The sequence below is a fragment of the Marmota flaviventris genome, chromosome 8 (genome assembly GCF_047511675.1).
Source record: "Marmota flaviventris isolate mMarFla1 chromosome 8, mMarFla1.hap1, whole genome shotgun sequence".
Classification (NCBI taxonomy): Eukaryota; Metazoa; Chordata; class Mammalia; order Rodentia; family Sciuridae; genus Marmota; species Marmota flaviventris.
In genome coordinates this window covers 117,185,528-117,205,354 of record NC_092505.1, presented here as the reverse complement: position 1 = coordinate 117,205,354, position 19,827 = coordinate 117,185,528, and positions in this window count along the sequence as shown.

Below are 19,827 nucleotides of genomic sequence, written 5' to 3'. Positions count from 1 at the left end.
GAACAGAACTAGAATCAGTGGGCTAGGAAAGCTGAAGGAAATTGTGACTAAGTTAAATGAACAGGATACAGACAGAGTTTCGTTGCAACAGTAGCCCAGAGAAGGCACTGAGCCCACAGTGACATATGCTAAGTCTAAACAAAATGTCTAAAAACTGAAATGAATCATTTTACACTTCACTGGGAATAATCACAGATCTTTAAAAGTATTCAGTTAATTTTTATTCCTTATTTCAAGAGCCTATAAGCAATTTCTAAAATTAAATTTGTATTGTTTCTGAAATTGGAAATATGTCACTGTATAAATATGGTAAAGATAGACACTGCTAAGGTTTAAAAACATATTATTATAAAATAACTTTTTTCAAATGCCATATACTTATAAATATAGAAAATTGGCAAGTTATGCTTTTAATATAATGGAGATGAATTAGAAAAATAATTTCTGGTGCAGTCATTATTGTGAAAAATATTTTTTAACTCAAACTATCATTTCAATTACACTTCTGATATTTTTTTGCCTGCTTTGGGTCATTTTTTCCCTATATTTTTACATAATAGATAATTTTTTGAAATGTTTAGATTTTGAGGTATAATTTAATACACAAAATTCATTCCTTTAGAATGAATTGGCCTTTTTTATCTTTAATCATCTATCCAAAACTATTAGTTAAAATTTCTTATATTCCAACATTCATTAAAATTTTATCATCTTATACATGAGCAATTTCCTTTTTAGATTTGTTCTTAAATCCTCAAACTTTCTCTATTGCTCAAATATTTTTCAAAACATCTACTTTCATAGAATTGTTGAATCTTATACTCCTTGGTAAAGGTAAACATAATTTTAATAAACATTAATTTCAAACAAGAAGTATTTGATACAATAACATGTACATATTTTTTATAAATAAGTATTTTGTAGATAAATCAGGGAACTGGGATAGAAAGTATATAGTGGGACTTAAATTTTAAATATAATTAGGGAAAACTTCACACTTATGGGACGATTTGAAGGGGTCAGAGAACAAACCCTGTGTCTTTCTGGGGCAAGTATTTCAGTCAGAGCACATAGCAGGTGCAAAGATCTCGAGATGTGAGCAGGGCTCAGTTATCAATAAAACAAAACAAAAAAAGATCTCTATGTTTAGAGAAAATACAAGAGAGAGAGAGAAATGGGAGATAAAGTCTGCGTGGAAAAACTGTGCAGGCATTTTGAAGATGTTGATATATATATATATATATATATATATATATATATATATATATATATATATATATATATATATATACTGAATGGACTGGTGGGGTAAAAGCAAGCAACTTGCCTGACTCTTTTGAAGGCAGCTGGAGGAAGACTTTCAAAACTCAAATTTATTAGAGATCTCCCAGATAGAGGAGCATAAAGGTGAGGTTCTTGTCTCTGCACTGAGAGACCTAGACTGCAGGAATCATCAAACCCAAGTGTGCATGGCTCTGCATGAGTGGCAAGACCACAAGAACATATTACCTCACATGCGCACAGATACCTGTGGGTCTCAGCATCTCAGGATGGAGTGCACAGGGACTCAGAAGGAGAGAGAAGGACACACAGGAGTTGGTATGAGGGTTAGGGAGTGGTCCTGCAGTCTTTCACAGCCTTCCGCCCTCTCCGCAATCTCTGTCATTTCCGCAAAATTCTTTTTCATTTCCACCTTTCCATATCTCAGAGAATGTAAAGTAAAAGTCACAAATAAATGTAAACTACTTCTGAACTCCAACACAAAGCATGTATTTCAAATGTTATTGGATTTTAGCATAATGAACTTTGTACAACAAATGATGCTATTTATTTTTTATTGTTTTCTATCTTTATTTATTAGTGAAAATTTATGGTTTTGCATTTTCCAGTATTCATCTCAAAAGATTGTCTTACTTTTTTCTTTTTCTTTCTTTCTTTATTTTTTTTAATTCTTTTTAGATATACATGGTAGTAGAGTATATTTTGACATATATGGACTACAACATTCTAATTGGGATCCTATTCTTGCGATAGTACATGATGTGGAGTTACACTGCTCTTGTATTCATATATGAGCATAGCAAAGTTACATCCAATTCATTCTACTGACTTTCCTATCTGCCCCACCTTTCCTTCATTCCCCTTTGTCTAATCCAGTGGAATTCTCCTCTTCCCCTCCCCACCCTTCCTTGTTGATAGTTAACATCCACATATCAGAGAAAACATTCAGCCTTTGTTTTTTGAGGACTGGCTTATTTCACTTAGCATAATATTCTTCAGTTCTATACATTTACCAGCAAACACCATAATTTCATTCTTCTTTATGGCTAAGTAATATTTCATTGTATGTATATATCACATTTTTTAAAATTAATTCATCTGTTGAAAGGCACCTAAGTTGGTTCCATAGCTTGGCTATTGTGAATTGAGCTGCTATAAACATTGATGTGACTGTGTCACTACAGTGTGCAGATTTTAAGTCGTTTAAATATAAACAGAGGAATGCGATAACTGGGTCAAATAGTGGTTCCATTCCAAGTTTGTAAAGGAATCTCCATACCGCTTTCCAGTTTGCAGTCCTACCAGCAATGTATGAGTGTACCTCTTCCCCCACGTCCTCGCCAACATTTATTGTCATTTGTATTCCTAATAATTGTGATTCTGACTGAAATCTCAGTGCAATTTTGATTTGCATTTCTCTGATTACTAGAGATGATGAACAGTTTTTCATAGATTTTTGGCCATTTGATTTCTTCTTCTGTGAAGTGCCTGTTCAGTTGATTTGCCCATTTATTGATTGGATTGTTGTTGTTGTTGTTATTATTATTTAAGTTTTTTGAGTTCTTTTTATATCCTGGAGATTAATGCTCTATCTGAGGTGCAGGTGATAAATTTTTTTTCTCATTCTGTAGGCTGTTTGTTCACATTCTTGATTTTTTTTTTATTGTGAAGAAGCTTTTGATACAATCTTATTTATTTATTCTTCATTTATTCTTCATATTACTTCACAAGAAGTAAAATATTTTTTGTGCTTTAGAAGTCTTATTGAAGAATTGGGTTCCTAACCAACAGTATGGAGAGTTGGGCCTAATTTTTCTTCTAGTAGGTGCAGGGTTCTTGATCAAATGCCTAGGTCTTCGATCCACTTTGAGTTTTGTGTGGAGTGGGAGATACGGGTTCAATTACATACTACTACATGTGGATTTCCAGTTTTCCCAGCAACATTTGTTGAAGAGACTATTTTTTCTCCAATATATGTTTATGGTGCCGGGTCTAGACTGAGATGACTATATTTATGTGGGTTTGGCTCTGTGTCTTCTATTCCATTGATCTTCATGCTTATTTTATTATTATTATTGTGTGTGTGTGTGTGTGTGTGTGTGTGAATACCATGCCATTTTTTATGCCTTCTGCATCAATTTTCTTGCTACATTTGCTTTGGCTATTCTGAGTCTCTTATGTTTCCAAATGAATTTCATGACTGCATTTCCTATTTTTAGGAAAAACATCATTGGAACTTTAATAGGAATTGCATTAAATTTGTGTAGCTCTTTTGGTAGTATGGCCATTTCAACAGTATTAATTCTGCTTATCCAATAACATGGGAGATCTTTCCATTTTCTGAGGTCTTATTCAATTTCTTTCTTTAGTATTTTATAGTTTTCATCATAAAGGTCTTTCACCTCTTGTTAGATTGATTCCCAAGGTTTTTTTTTTTTTTTTTTAGCTTATTGTGAATGAAATAGTTTTCCCAATTTCTCTTTGAGCTGATTAATGGTGTATAGGAATACAATGGATTTATAGGTATTGATTTTATATCTTGCTACAGATGTCCTCTTCTAAAAATTCTACTTCTTGTTTTTAGCTCAATGCACTCAGATGCAAAGACACTTTTAAGAGGTGGTTCTTCAAATATTCAAGACAATATTGCCATCCATTATCTTTCCTAAATCTTCACTTCTTTGTGTTAAGTATCCCAAACTTTAGCTCTTTTTCAAATGAAGCCCTGCCCATCATGTTGGGTGCAATTTACTGAATTCATTTATGAGTTCTAGAAGCTTTCTGGTGTAGTTTTTTTTTTTTTTTTGGGGGGGGGGAGGGAGGTCTTCTAAGTAAATATAGAAACATGCTATTGGCAAGTAGGGATAGTTTGAGTTCTTATTTTTCTATTTATATCCCTTTAATTTCTTTCTTTTGTCTAATTGCTTTGGCTAGGGTTTTAAGGACTGTGTTCAATAGAAGTAGTGAAAGAGAGCATCCCTGTCTTGTTCCAGTTTTTAGAGGGAATGCTTTCAATTTTTCTCCATTTAAAATGATGTTGGACTTAAGTTTAGTGCATGCAGCTTTTACAATGGTGAGGTAAGGCTGTGCACAGAGACACTCTAGTTTATTTTCAGAGCTGGCATGGGATTTTAAAACTATAACATAAAAATAATAAAAAAATAGCTAATATCTTTTCAGCGTTTTACATTAGCTATATACTTTTGCTGATTTTTAAATATGTATGGTTATCTCAGTCCTCATAACCCCCTACTGTTGTAGGAATTACTGATATTTTATTATTTCAAGGGAGGATATATATAGGGCACACACATTCAGATGGTATTGCTGGTCTTGTCTGACTCCAAATCAAGGGGACCTAACATTTGCTGTTTATAAAGCCACAGAGAAAGTTAGAAATATCCAAACCTAATGGATACGGAGCAGTTTCAAAAACTTATAAAACTATGTTACAAAATTCTCAGCTCCATTTGACCTGTTTAGACAGGTGAGAAGAGCAGCCCACTGAACACCATGCAGCTTTCAACAGAGCAGTGCAGGAACCACTGTCTATTCTATCTTCTGCCAGAAGAATTCTGCAGGCCAAGAGTTACATTTTTAGCTCCAAAGCAGGCTCTCCCTTAAATATACAATTTTTTACAGAAAACACTTTACTCTGCCTATGATTTTCTTTCCATTTCCTGAGTACTTTGAAATGGTGAATTTTATTACATTTATTTGAATTTCTCACAAGATAGAAAGCAACCGAATGAATGTACTGTTTCTATCTCTCACATATGGAAACATCATGTTGGGTGCAATTTACTATTGTCCTTATCGCTATCACCACCAATATTGGTAGACAGCCTCACCCAGTGCTTAAAGTATTATGTGCCATCCCTGTACTAAGAAGGGAACATCTGTGATCTCTTCTCAGGTTAAACTGCTGAGTGCTGGGCAGGGACTTTTCAGTTCTGAAATTATCTGTGTAAGGTACTTGTCCAGTGAACCATGTTTATGTTAGTTCTTAAAAAACCCTGAAGACAAAATGATCAGAAATTGATGTATTAAGTCAAGTGAAAATCAGATGTCCTCTTCTAAAAATTCTACTTCTTGTTTTTAGCTCAATGCACTCAGATGCAAAGACACTTTTAAGAGGTGGTTCTTCAAATATTCAAGACAATATTGCCATCCATTATCTTTCCTAAATCTTCACTTCTCTGTGTTAAGTATCCCAAACTTTAGCTCTTTTTCAAATGAAGCCCTGCCCAGATACTCTCTCATGCTGATGGCTCTTATTTAAGATATTCTCATCATCTACAGCTGAATATGAAATGAGACTCCAAGAACGGAATATGGCCTTCCAACCGTGTTTCCACAGTGCTGTATGATGATCTACTAATATCAATTATGTTGATACAAATTTTCTTGGCATGTGAGATTCCTGGCTCTTACTAATCATGGAGCTAGTTGGTTGTTTATATATATGTCAATTTATTTTGCAAGAAAATTTTCAGTGTGCTATTTAATTTGCTTCTTTTCAATGAAGGTCATAAGATGTAATTTAAAAAGCGTTGGACTTACTTAAAATCAGAAAATCTAGATTGAATCTCTTGCAGCAACATTCATGTATTCATTCAAAAACATTAAAAAAGAATCTCTTACATTTTTTTTTCCTTCTGTAACTTGGTCTTCATAAGAACTAAAGGTGATGTACTTAAAAAGAATTTTAAAAGATTTGTATGATCATTAACTACAACATACCTTAAAGATACTGTGAGTTGGGCTTGAGACACCATGATAAGTAAAATACAGTGAGTTACACAAACTTTTTGGTTTACTGATGTACATAAATAATGTGTTTACACTACACTGTAGTCTGGTAAGTATGCAATAGCATTATGTCTAAAATAAACATACACAGATATACACATACACACACAATGTATATACCTCACCTAAAAATACTGTATGGCTAAAAATATTGATGATCATCAGTCTTCAATGACATACTTTTTTGCTGGTGGAGGATCTTGCATTGATATTGATAGCTGCACACTGATTAGGGTAGTGGTTGTTGAAAGGTAGAGTGGCTGTGGGCAATTTATTAAAATAAGATAATGACGTGTGCTATATTATTTTACTCTCTGTATCGTTTGACTCTTCCATTCACAAAAACTTCCTCTATAGCATGCACTGCTGCTTAATAGCCTTTTTTTTTTTAAATTGTAACATAGTTTATTTTTTTTTTTACAGTCTTTTTCTTTTTTAGTATTGGGGACTGAACTCAGAGGTACTTTACCACTGAGCTACATCCCCAGCTCTTTTTATTTTATTTTTTAAATTTTGAGACAGGGTCTTGCTAAATTGCTGAGACTGGCCTCAAACTTGCAGTCCTCCTACCTCAGCCTCATAAGTCACTGGAATTACAGGCATGAGTCCCTGAGCCCAGTTTATAATACATGTTTTTTGAGAAAACCGTAAAGAAAGGAAAGAAAGCAATTATTATGCAAGTGCTTAATAGCCTTTTATGTAAAGTTTCTTTCAAAATTGGAGTCAGTTCTCTTAACCGCTGCTGTTGCTTTATCAGTTAAATTTATGTAACATCCTAAATTATTTGTTGTCATTCCAATGATGTTCAGAGAATCTTTGCCAGGAGTAGCTTTCATCACAATAAACCAATTTCTTTACTCAATGATAAGAAAAAACTCTTCATCCTTTAAAATGTTATCATGCAATTGCAAGAACACATGCATATTTTCAGGTTCCACTTCTAATTCTAGTTCTCTTGCTATTTCTACAACACCTGCAATTACTTCCTCCACTGAAGTCTTGAACCCCCCCAAAGTTATTCATGAGAGTTGGGATCAGTGTCTTCCAATCCGTTATTAATATTAACATTTGGATGTCCTCCCACAAATCATGGATATTCTTGGTGCTACCCAGAATGGTGAATCCTTTCCAGAAGATTTTCAATTTACTTTGCTCAGATCCAATGGTGAAATCACTGATCTAAGCCAGGCACAACCTTTTAAAACATATTTCTCAAATCATATAGACTTGAAAGCTCAAATTATTCCTTGATCCATGGACTACACAATAGTTGTTGGGCAAGCAGGTATGAAAAAAAAATACTAATCTCATTACAGCTTAATCTTCATTAGAGATCTTGGGTCACCAGTTGCTTTGTTATTGACTGGTAATATTTTGTGTAAAAAAAAATGTGTCCTTTCTTCTTTTATGAGCAGTAGGTTTCAACATTGAACTTAAATATTTGGTCAACCATGTTGCAAACTGATATCCTTTATTGTTCTGTCCATGGAATACAGGCAGAGCAGATTTTGTCTAACTCTGAAGGACCCTAGGACACTCAGAGTTGTAAATGAGCATTGGCTTTAACTTCAAGTCACTGGCTGCACTAGTGCCTTACAACAGAGTTAGCTTATCCTTCAAACTTTTGAAAGTAGTCATGAACTTGTCCTCTCTAGCTATGGTGACATCTTCTTCCAATGAAACTCTTTCCACTACACTGAAAATTTTTGTTTAATGTGTGCACCTCCATAAATTATCTGAGCTATATCTTTTGGGTGATATGCTGCAGCTTCTATGTTAGAACTGATTGCTTCAGTTTGACCTTTTGTGTTATAAAGATGGCTTCTCCCCATAAACCTCATTCACCACACTCTGCGATCTTCAGAATTCCCTCATGCCTTTCTCACCTCTCTCAGCCATCATCAAGCTGAAGAGAGAGTCTTCACTCTTGCTCTGAATTAGGCTTTGGCTTAAGGAAACATTGTGGTTGGTTTGACCTTCTCTCCAGACCACTAAAACTCTCTCCATATCAGCAATAAGGCTGTTTTGATTTCTTTTCGTTCATGGTCTCAGTGAAGCAGCACTTTTTATTTCCTTCAAGAACTTTTGTGTGAAGCCCTGGGTTCGTTCCTCAACACCACATATAAATAAATAAAGATATCGTGTCCAACTACAGCTAAAAAATAAATATTAAAAAAAAAAGAGAAAAGATGGCAGCGAGGGGAGTGCATTGCCCCCGTGTGCTGCGTCACTGTGTGGGAGTATGACAAGTCAGGACAGCTAAAGGCTATCTTGTTAGGAATTTCCAGCAATAGTGGGGTGCTCCAGAACCTGGAGGAAGGATTTCCATCGCACGAGGATCGGCTACGGGGACTCAAACGCGAGAGGTTTGTCACACGGAGGGTAACACTGCTTATTCAGCAAATCGCCCCGCGGCTAGAGTCTGCAGCGCGCGCTGGGAAACGAGGAGATAGCGACGCAGGAATACAGCGCTGCAGTTTCTGCCAGCCGTGCAAGCACCGTACTCAGGGCTGAATTCTGGGTTTGAGACGGGGGAAGGAAGCGGTCCATCTCGGTTCTCCACACCGGTCAGACCACAGAGGAGGCCAGCAGCCACCATGTTGGAAAGCTGACGTCACCATTCCTGTTTTCGACTGACCGCAGCTCATTCAGCCATAGAACAGGTAATTTCAGGCTGCCATTCGCCTGCGGCTTGCAGACAGATTGCTAGGGTTCAGTGCCTGGGGGCTTCTTAGAACCTGATCTTATCGGAGCGAACACCGAGCTCGGGGCGGCCGAGTTCTGGCTCCCGGAACCGCCCTGGCCCAGGGCCGGGGAGCCTGTGGAGGCTGCTTCTTGGACCCTGCTCCTATCAGAGCATACACCAAGCACTAAGCGGCCGAATTCCGGCTCCCGGAACTGAGCCCGCGGGGACTGCTTCTTGGAGCCTACTCTTATCGGAGCTTACACTGAGCACGGAGCGGCCGAGTTCCGGCTCCCGGAACTGCCCTGGCCCAGGGCTAGGAGCCCACAGAAACTGCTTCTCGGTCCGGGTCCTGCTGAGGGCCAGTCAGGACTCACCCGTTGCTTTGGTTGCCCGGCAAGGGGAACGAAATGCTGCCATTCGCATAGGATACCGACATGGAAGAGATCTGATGTCATCAGAAAGCGGCGGAGGAGAGAACTTCATCAATACCAGCGGCGACAGAAACAGTTGGTCTCCTGGTAGGGGGGGTGAGGCACAGACACCCGAGTCTCCTCAATTTGTCGTCGAGCCAGAGGGGAGGAGCCGGGCCTCCGCCAGCACCCGGAGCAGGCCCAGCGGCTCGCCAGCGTGGTGACCGTGTGACCCCAATTGGAGAGGGGGGGCGGAGCGGAGCCGCCACCCGCACCCGCAAGGTGGGCAGACCTGCGACCCAGTGGTACATGGGCGTGGTAGGAGGGGCAGGGCAGAGCCGCCGCCCGCACTTGCAAAGTAAACAGACCTGTCACAGACTGGCGGGTCAGGCCCAGTGGCCTGCCAGTGTGGTACACACATCACCCCAACTGCAGTAGGGGCAGAGCAGATCCTTCTCCCATGCCCGGATCAGGCCCTGCCGGTGTGGTGGCCACGTGACCCCAATTGGAGTGGGGGCGGAGCGGAACCGCCACCCGTGCCCGCAGGGTGAGCAGACCTGTGACCAACCTGCAGATCAGGCCCAGGGGTCCGCAGGCGTGGTAGGAGGGGCAGGGCAGATCCGCCGCCCGCGCCTCCAAGGTAGGCAGACCTGCAACAGACCGGCGGATCAGGCCCAGGACCTGCCGGCGTGGTACACACACCACCCTAATTGGAGTAGGGGCAGAGCAGAGTCACCGCCCGTGCCAGGAACAGGCCCAGCGACCTGCAGGCGGGGTAGTCACAACACCCCAATTGGAGTAGGGGCAGAGCAGAGCCTCCACCCGTGCCCGAAAGGTGGGCAGATCTGCGACCGACCAGCGGGACAGGCCCAGTGGCCTGCCGGTACGACAGACACGTCACCCCATTTGGAGTAGGGGCAGAGTAGAGCCACTGCCCGCGCCTGCAGGGTAGGCAAACCTGCAACCGACCGGCGGATCAGGCCAGGTGGCCTGCCGGCGTGGTACACTTGTCACCCCAATTGGAGTAGGGGCAGAACAGAGCCGCCGCCAGCGCCCAGAACAGGCCCAGTGACCTGCCGGCGTGGTAGCCACGACACCCCAATTGGAATAAGGAGAGAGCAGAGCCGCCGCCCGCGCCTGCAGGAAAGATACGCAAGCAGTATGAAAAGACAAGGAAAGAAAGGACCACAAGCAATGCAGGTCAACGCAACTTTAGAAGAGGTAACAGCTGCAGCAGATGGAATGTCAGATAAAGAATTCAGGATATACATGCTTCAGATGATCTGGAGTATCAAGGAAGACATTAGAGAGCAAAATCAGACAATGAAAGATCACTTCGACAATGAATTACGCAAACAAATCCAGGAAGCAAAGGATCAACTATACAGGGAGATAGAGGTTATAAAAAACAAACAAACAGAAATCCTAGAAATGCAGGAAGCAATAAACCAACTTAAAAACTCAATGGAGAATACTACCAGCAGAGTAGAACACTTAGAAGATAGACATCAGACAATGAAGGCAAAGTATTTCAACTGGAAAAGAACATAGACAGCTCAGCAAGACTGTTAAGAAACCATGAGCAGAACATCCAAGAAATATGGGATAACATAAAGAGACCAAACTTAAGAGTCATTGGGATACAGGAAGGTACAGAGCTCCAAACCAAAGGAATGAGCAGTCTATTCAATGAAATAATATGAGAAAATTTCCCAGACTTGAAGAATGAGACAGAATCCCAAATCCTAGAAGCCTACAGGACGCCGAATGTGCAAAATCATAAGAGATCCACACCTAGACACATTATAATGAAGATGCCCAACATACAGAATAAGGAGAGAATTTTAAAAGCTACAAGAGAAAGGAAGCAGATCACATTTAGGGGTAAGCCAATCAGGATAACAGCTGATCTTTCAACACAGACTCTGAAAGCTAGAAGATCCTGGAATAACATATTTCAAACACTGAAAGAAAATGGGTTCCAACCAAGAATTGTGTATCCAGCGAAATTAAGCTTCAGGATGGAAGATGAAATTAAAACCTTCCACGATAAACAAAAGTTTAAAGAATTTGCAGCTAGAAAACCATCTCTTCAAAACATCCTCGGCAAAACATTACAGGAAGAGGACATGGAAAATAACAATGAAAACCAACAGTGGGAGGTAGGACAGTAAAGGGGGGGGGAAATAATCAAAGAGGAAAACAAACCATGTTTAGTAACATAAATAAACAAATATGGCTGGAAGAACAACCCATATCTCAATAATAACCCTAAATGTTAATGGCTTAAACTCACCAATTAAGAGACACAGGCTAGTAGAATGGAACACAAAACAAGACCCAACAATATGCTGCCTACAGGAGACACATTTGATAGGAAAAGACATACATAGGCTGAAGGTGAAAGGTTGGGAAAAATCATATCACTCATATGGACTTCGGAAACAAGCAGGAGTGTCCATACTCATATCAAATAAAATAGATTTCAAGCCAAAGTTAATCAAAAGAGATAAAGAGGGACACTACATACTGCTTAAGGGAACCATACACCAACAAGACATAACAATCATAAATATTTATGCCCCAAACAATGGTGCAGCTATGTTCGTCAAACAAACTCTTCTCAAGTTCAAGAGTCTAATAGACCACCATACCATAATCATGGGAGACTTCAACAGACCTCTCTCGCCACTGGACAGATCTTCCAAACAAAAGTTGAATAAGGAAACTATAGAACTCAATAACACAATTAATAACCTAGACTTAATTGACATATATAGAGTATACCACCCAACATCAAGCAGTTATACTTTTTTCTCAGCAGCACATGGATCCTTCTCAAAAATAGATCATATATTATGTCACAATGCAACTCTTAGACAATATAAAGGAGTAGAGATAATACCATGCATCTTATCTGATCATAATGGAATGAAACTGAAAATCAATGATAAAAGAAGGAAGGAAAAAGCATACATCACTTGGAGAATGAACAATAGGTTACTGAATGATCAATGGGTTATAGAAGACATCAAGGAGGAAATTAAAAAATTCTTAGAGATAAATGAAAACACAGACACAACATTTCGGAATCTATGGGACACATTGAAAGCAGTTCTAAGAGGAAAATTCATTGCTTGGAGTTCATTCCTTAAAAAAAGAAAAAAACAACAAATAAATGATCTCATACTTCATCTCAAAATCCTTGTAAAAGAAGAGCAAAACAACAGCAAAAGAAGTAGAAGGCAAGAAATAATTAAAATCAGAGCTGAAATTAATGAAATCGAAACAAAAGAAACAATTGAAAAAATTGACAAAACTAAAAGTTGGTTCTTTGAAAAAATAAACAAAATCGACAGACCCTTAGCCATGCTAGCAAAGAGAAGAAGAGAGAGAACTCAAATTACTAGCATACGGGATGAAAAAGGCAATATCACAACAGACACTTCAGAAATACAGAAGATAATCAAAAACTATTTTGAATCCTTATACTCCAATAAATTAGAAGATAGTGAAGGCATAGATAAATTTCTTAAGTCATATGATCTGCCCAGATTGAGTCAGGAGGATATAGACAACCTAAACAGACCAATATCAATTGAGGAAATAGAAGAAACCATCAAAAGACTACCAACTAAGAAAAGCCCAGGACCGGATGGGTATACAGCAGAATTTTACAAAACCTTTAAAGAAGAACTAATACCAATACTTTTCAAGCTACTTCAGGAAATAGAAAAAGAGGGAAAACTTCCAAATTCATTCTATGAGGCCAACATCACCCTGATACCTAAACCAGACAAAGACACTTCAAAGAAAGAAAACTACAGACCAATATCTCTAATGAACCTAGATGCAAAAATCCTCAATAAAATTCTGGCGAATCGGATACAAAAACATATCAAAAAAAATGTGCACCATGATCAATTAGGATTCATCCCTGGGATGCAAGGCTGGTTCAATATATGGAAATCAATAAATGTTATTCACCACATCAATAGACTTAAAAATAAGAACCATATGATCGTCTCGATAGATGCGGAAAAAGCATTCGACAAAGTACAGCATCCCTTTATGTTCAAAACTCTAGAAAAACTAGGGATAACAGGAACATATCTCAATATTGTAAAAGCAATCTATGCTAAGCCTCAGGCTAGCATCATTCTGAATGGAGAAAAACTGAAGGCATTCCCTCTAAAATCTGGAACAAGACAGGGATGCCCTCTCTCTCCACTTCTGTTCAATATAGTTCTCGAAACACTGGCCAGAGCAATTAGACAGACGAAAGAAATTAAAGGCATAAAAATAGGAAAAGAAGAACTTAAATTATCACTATTTGCAGATGATATGATTCTATACCTAGCAGACCCAAAAGGCTCTACAAAGAAACTATTAGAGCTAATAAATGAATTCAGCAAAGTGGCAGGATATAAAATCAACACGCATAAATCAAAGGCATTCCTGTATATCAGCGACAAATCCTCTGAAATGGAAATGAGGACAACCACTCCATTCACAATATCTTCAAAAAAAATAAAATACTTGGGAATCAACCTAACAAAAGAGGTGAAAGACTTATACAATGAAAACTACAGAACCCTAAAGAGAGAAATAGAAGAAGATCTTAGAAGATGGAAAAATATACCCTGTTCATGGATAGGCAGAACTAACATCATCAAAATGGCGATATTACCAAAAGTTCTCTATAGGTTTAATGCAATGCCAATCAAAATCCCAACGGCATTTCTTGTAGAAATAGAGAAAGCAATCATGAAATTCATATGGAAAAATAAAAGACCCAGAATAGCAAAAACAATGCTAAGCAGGAAGTGTGAATCAGGCGGTATAGCGATACCAGACTTCAAACTATACTACAGAGCAATAGTAACAAAAACAGCATGGTACTGGTACCAAAACAGGCGGGTGGACCAATGGTACAGAATAGAGGACACAGAAACCAATCCACAAAACTACAACTACCTTATATTTGATAAAGGGGCTAAAAGCATGCAATGGAGGAAGGATAGCATCTTCAACAAATGGTGCTGGGAAAACTGGAAATCCATATGCAACAAAATGAAACTGAATCCCTTTCTCTCGCCATGCACAAAAGTGAATTCAAAATGGATCAAGGAGCTTGATATCAAATCAGAGACGCGCCGTCTGATAGAAGAAAAAGTTGGCTACGATCTACATACTGTGGGGTCGGGCTTCAAATTCCTCAATAGGACACCCATAGCACAAAAGTTAATAACTAGAATCAACAAATGGGACTTACTCAAACTAAAAAGTTTTTTCTCATCAAAAGAAACAATAAGAGAGGTAAATAGGGAGCCTACACCCTGGGAACAAATCTTTACTCCTCACACTTCAGATAGAGCCCTAATATCCAGAGTATACAAAGAACTCAAAAAATTAGACAATGGGGCTGGGGACGTGGCTCAAGCGGCAGCGCGCTCGCCTGGCGTGCGAGCGGCCCAGGTTCGATCCTCAGCACCACTTATAAACAAAGATGTTGTGTCCGCCGAGAACTAAAAAAATAAATAAATATTAAAAAAAAAAATTAGACAATAAGAGAACAAACAACCCAATCAACAAATGGGCCAAGGACCTGAACAGACACTTCTCAGAGGAGGACATACAGTCAATCAACAAGTACATGAAAAAATGCTCACCATCTCTAGCTGTCAGAGAAATGCAAATCAAAACCACCCTAAGATACCATCTCACTCCAGTAAGATTGGCAGCCATTATGAAGTCAAACAACAACAAGTGCTGGCGAGGATGTGGGGAAAAGGGTACACTTGTACATTGCTGGTGGGACTGCAGATTGGTGCAGCAAATTTGGAAAGCAGTATGGAGATTTCTTGGAAAGCTGGGAATGGAGCCACCATTTGACCCAGCTATTCCCCTTCTTGGTCTATTCCCTAAAGACCTAAAAAGAGCATGCTACAGGGACACTGCTACATCGATGTTCATAGCAGCACAATTCACAATAGCAAGACTGTGGAACCAACCTAGATGCCCTTCAATAGATGAATGGATAAAAAAAAATGTGGCATTTATACACAATGGAGTATTACTCTGCATTAAAAAAATGACAAAATCATAGAATTTGCAGGGAAATGGATGGCATTAGAGCAGATTATGCTAAGTGAAGCTAGCCAATCCCTAAAAAACAAATGCCAAATGTCTTCTTTGATATAAGGAGAGTAACTAAGGTCAGAGTAGGGACGAAGAGCAGGAGAAGAAGATTAACATTTAACAGGGATGAGAGGTGGGAGGGAAAGGGAGAGAGAAGGGAAATTGCATGGTAATGGAAGGAGACCCTCAGGGTTATACAGTGGAGGGGGTAGAGAGAGAGGAGGGGAGGGGAGGGGAGAGGTGGGGAGGGGGGAGGGTGGAGGATGGGAAAGGCAGCAGAGCACAACAGACACTAGTATGGCAATATGTAAATCAATGGATGTGTAACTGATGTGATTCTGCAATCTGTGTATGGGGGGAAGGTGGGAGTTCATAACCCACTTGAATCAAAATGTGGAATATGATATGTCAAGAAATTTGTAATGTTTTGAACAACCAACAATAAAAAATTAAAAAAAAAAAAAAGAACTTTTCCCTTATGTTCATAGTTGGCTAACTGTTTGGCAAAACAGGTCTGAATTTGGGGCTCTCTTCCTGTTAATACTGGCATCTTGGGACTATACCACAACTTGACCACTGATAAGGAGATTCTTCTTGTCCTCTTCATCAAGGCTGATGTGTGTGGCCCAGGGGTCCCTATGGGTGGGCAGCTGGGGGAAAGTGCTCTTGAGCCAGCATGGAAGTTTCAGTAGTAGTGAAAGTAAGAGCATGGACTTAGAACTCAGACCATCTTGGTTTGAACTCCCCATTTCTCCACTCCATAACAGTACTGTGACTTTGGGATATCACCAAATTTCCTTAAGTCAAAACCTGATCCTGCCCTCTGGCCAGGATTGACTTCATGGGCTTGCAAGCTGGTTAGTCATAAGGGCCTGGGGCTTGGATTAGTGTGCTGCTGTTGCCATTCTGAGGTTTTAATAAAATTTGAACAGGAGTACTGCATTTTTAGTTTGCACTGATCCCAGAAAGGTATGCAACCTCTGCTGCTTCTGGAAAGTACTTCAACCCCCCTTTCAACAACCTTTATGTATGTAATGAAGGTGATACAACCTGTCCTCAAGGTTGTTCCCACACAGTCTTGGGACTGATCCATTTATTTTCATTTTTGGTAAAACACCTTCCCCTCTCAGCCTTCAATTTCTCTTTCCTGGGAGGACTGGTACTTCATGTGTTCACTTGGTGCTGAGGTACTTTCCACCCACGAGGCTGCTTTGGGGAGTTCTCTAAAAAGACACCCACTGGGGCCTCTTTAGCTGGCTAGAAATGTCTTCAACAGTCCTTGTCCCTGTGAGAGCTGCTGTTGGTTTAATTGTGTTCCTCCTCCCCAGGAGGCTCCTGAAGTATTCAAATGCAGCCTCCACTGTCTTTTATTTCTTTGACACCTAAAATTTGAATGGAACATTTATTGAAAAGACATGAAGTAAAACGTCGAAGTTTCCCCTTTGTTGAGTGACTTTGGCAACTATAAATTTCAACCACAATTACAAGTTCTTCAGGTAAGTTACATAAAAACCTTCCCAAACTAAAACTTAATGAAGCCCCCAAACAGATACATCAGTGCTTCATTACCGTGAAGCAATGTTTCTCGTTAGTTTCTGCCTCTGAGCTTTATTTTCCCATTGTGATTTAGTTAATGTTTGAGCTAAAGAGGAAGCAGGCCTCTCTTTTTCTCTTTTGTGGTACTGTGGATCAAACCTTAGGTCTTGTGTATGCTAGGCCAGTGAGCTACATTCTAGTCCCCTGACTTATTAAATTAAGATCCTAGCACAAGATAAAGTGAACTACTATCAGCATAAATCTTTCTTTTATAGGCTTTTTAACAGCCTTTGATAATAACCACTGATAATTAGCCAACTCAAATGTGTGAGGCAGTAGGATCCTGGATGGCATTTTCTTTCCCTTTTCTTCATTTAAGTTTATTTTTCCTGGAATATGGCACTTACATATTAAATAATAGTGTCTCTTGAAAGACACTGTGATTGAGGCCATCCTCTCTATAAAAGAGGAATAATTTTCCATATCAAGAAATTATGTATATATAATATGAAAATAATATAATAGATGATACATTTATACAAAAATATATGTGTAATTATTATAGTATATAATTATATAGTATAATTACATAATTATGATATAATTATAAAGATATAGTGTATTTTATTACTCATGTAACCATATATATTTACAATTAACTATATGTAATTTTAAGACTGATCAGACTAAAGTTAAAACTCATTAATTAAACTTCTGTGAATATAACAAATTTAAAGAGTAAGTAATAATACTAATATTACACCTTTTTTTCACAGTAAGAAGCACAAAAGAATAATTCCCTACTTGTTTTTTTAGGTCAGAACAGGGGTGTGCCAGAGCCAGGTTCACAGATTGAGATGGGAACACCTCAATCCACTGGTGGGCTGAACTCAGTCATGGTGATGTGTATATCAAGGTAATTGCCAACCATGTTAGACCAAGGCTTTTTATTACTCTTTTTATTAGTCAGTAATTAAACATATCCCAGTATATATTACCATTGGGTCAGAGTAATCCTGATTCTAGAAGTCAATGAAGAATTAAAATAGAATTATAGAACAAAATGAACATAAATGCTATGTTATGAGTCATTAAAAACAAACAAAATGTTATGAACAAGTGGGATATAGAAATATAAATGATATTTTAAAATTCCACAGTTAAGCAATCCAAAACCAATAAATCTTGTTTACTTGATTATCAGAATAAACAGAGAGAACTTATAGCCTTTCAGTAGATGTATAAAAATCATTTTATACATTTAATTAAATTTAATTTTTATTTAAATTATCATTTAATTAAATTTAATTTGGTAAAAATCTCAGGGATTTTAGAATATAATTAAATTTTCTCAATTTGATTAAGAGTGTCTACCAAAAACCTAGTGGTAACATAATAAATACAGGTGAATTGTCAAAATGTTTCTTAAGTGTGGAGCAAAGCAAAGATACCTATGACAATACTTTCATTCATCATTATACTGGAGGTCCTGCCCAAATATAATTTTTTTTAAAGAAAATCTACAAAGCTTGGAAAGTATATAGAGTGCAATTATTTTGCTTGTAAATGACAATGATATTTAAAAAAATTCCAAAGAACTTGCAAAGAAATTGCAAGTATTAATAAGTGAATTTAGCATTGTCACAATATGCAAACCAATGTGCAAAAATTAATGTAGTGATACATACATTAGAACTCCAAACAGAAATCCCAGCAATGCTTTTGTTTATTTTTGTAGAAAAGAGGTAGAGGGTAGTAGCCAGAGGTTATTGATTTGGTAAGGGTCTTTTAGTAGTGTTTAGCATTATAGAAAATTCACATGCTGTACTTAAATAAATAAAAGTTATTTTTCTAAAAGTTCACGTGACCCCCAATTTTCCTGCTATATAACAAGGTAGATAGTCTAGATGAGAGACTAAAAGGCAAATTTGAGGAATGTCTACATTTAAGTGATGGGCACAAGATGAGCTTTAAATGAGTGACAAAAAAATGGGAAATAAATTCCAGAGAATGGCTTGTATGTAAACATGTTAGTTGATCTTTCCAAGACTGTAATAAATACCTAAGATAAATCAACTTACAAATAAAAAAGGTTTATTTGGCTTCACAGTTTTGGTGGTTTCAGTCCATGACAAATTGACCCCATGGCTTTGGGCCTCTGGAAAGGAAGTACATCATGATGGGAATGTGTAGCAGAGCAAAAAATCCTTCACCTCATGGCCCAGGAGCAAAGGTGAGAAAGGAGGGGGATGGAGTTCTGCTATCTCTTTCAAGGGATGCTCTCCGTGACCTGAAGGCCTCCCACCAGGCTCCGCCTCTTACAGTTCCCACCATTTCCCAATTGCACGACCCTGGAGAACAAGTTACTAACACATAGGCCTTGGGATTTCAGGTCCTGACCACAGCATCAATGACAGAGCTCAGGAAGAAGTTGTCAACAATGCCAAATGCTGTAGGAAAGTCAGGTGAGGTAAACGTTGAAAGGATCTCTTGGTGAAAAGAAGGAAATGGTAAAAATGCAAGAGGACTGGTGGTGAACAGGAGGCGATGAAGAGGAGAAAGTTAAGCAAATTTCAGAAGCTTAGGCATGAAATAGCAACAACCAAAATGATGGCATATAGGAACTGGGGGTAAAGTCCATAGTCAAGAGTCCTATAGTTTTCTGGAAGACAGAAGCTTCCACTTGTTCCTGTCCAAACCAAACACAGGGTTCTGTATGTGGATGTCCCAGGCACAGAAGGCAGCAAACAACATCCTCAGCCATACTTGTGGGCTCATTTACCTCTGGATGTAGGAAGAGGGAGGAAGGAGAGATCTCTGTACCTGGCTACATGTGCCTTGTAGAGCCCCTCTTGCTTTGGGTGGTCTGTACTGATACCTTCAAATCTTTGATTCCATGTATTTCTAGAATGATCTCTAGGCCATTGCCTTTTGAGTTTTTGCAAACAAAAAAATCCATTG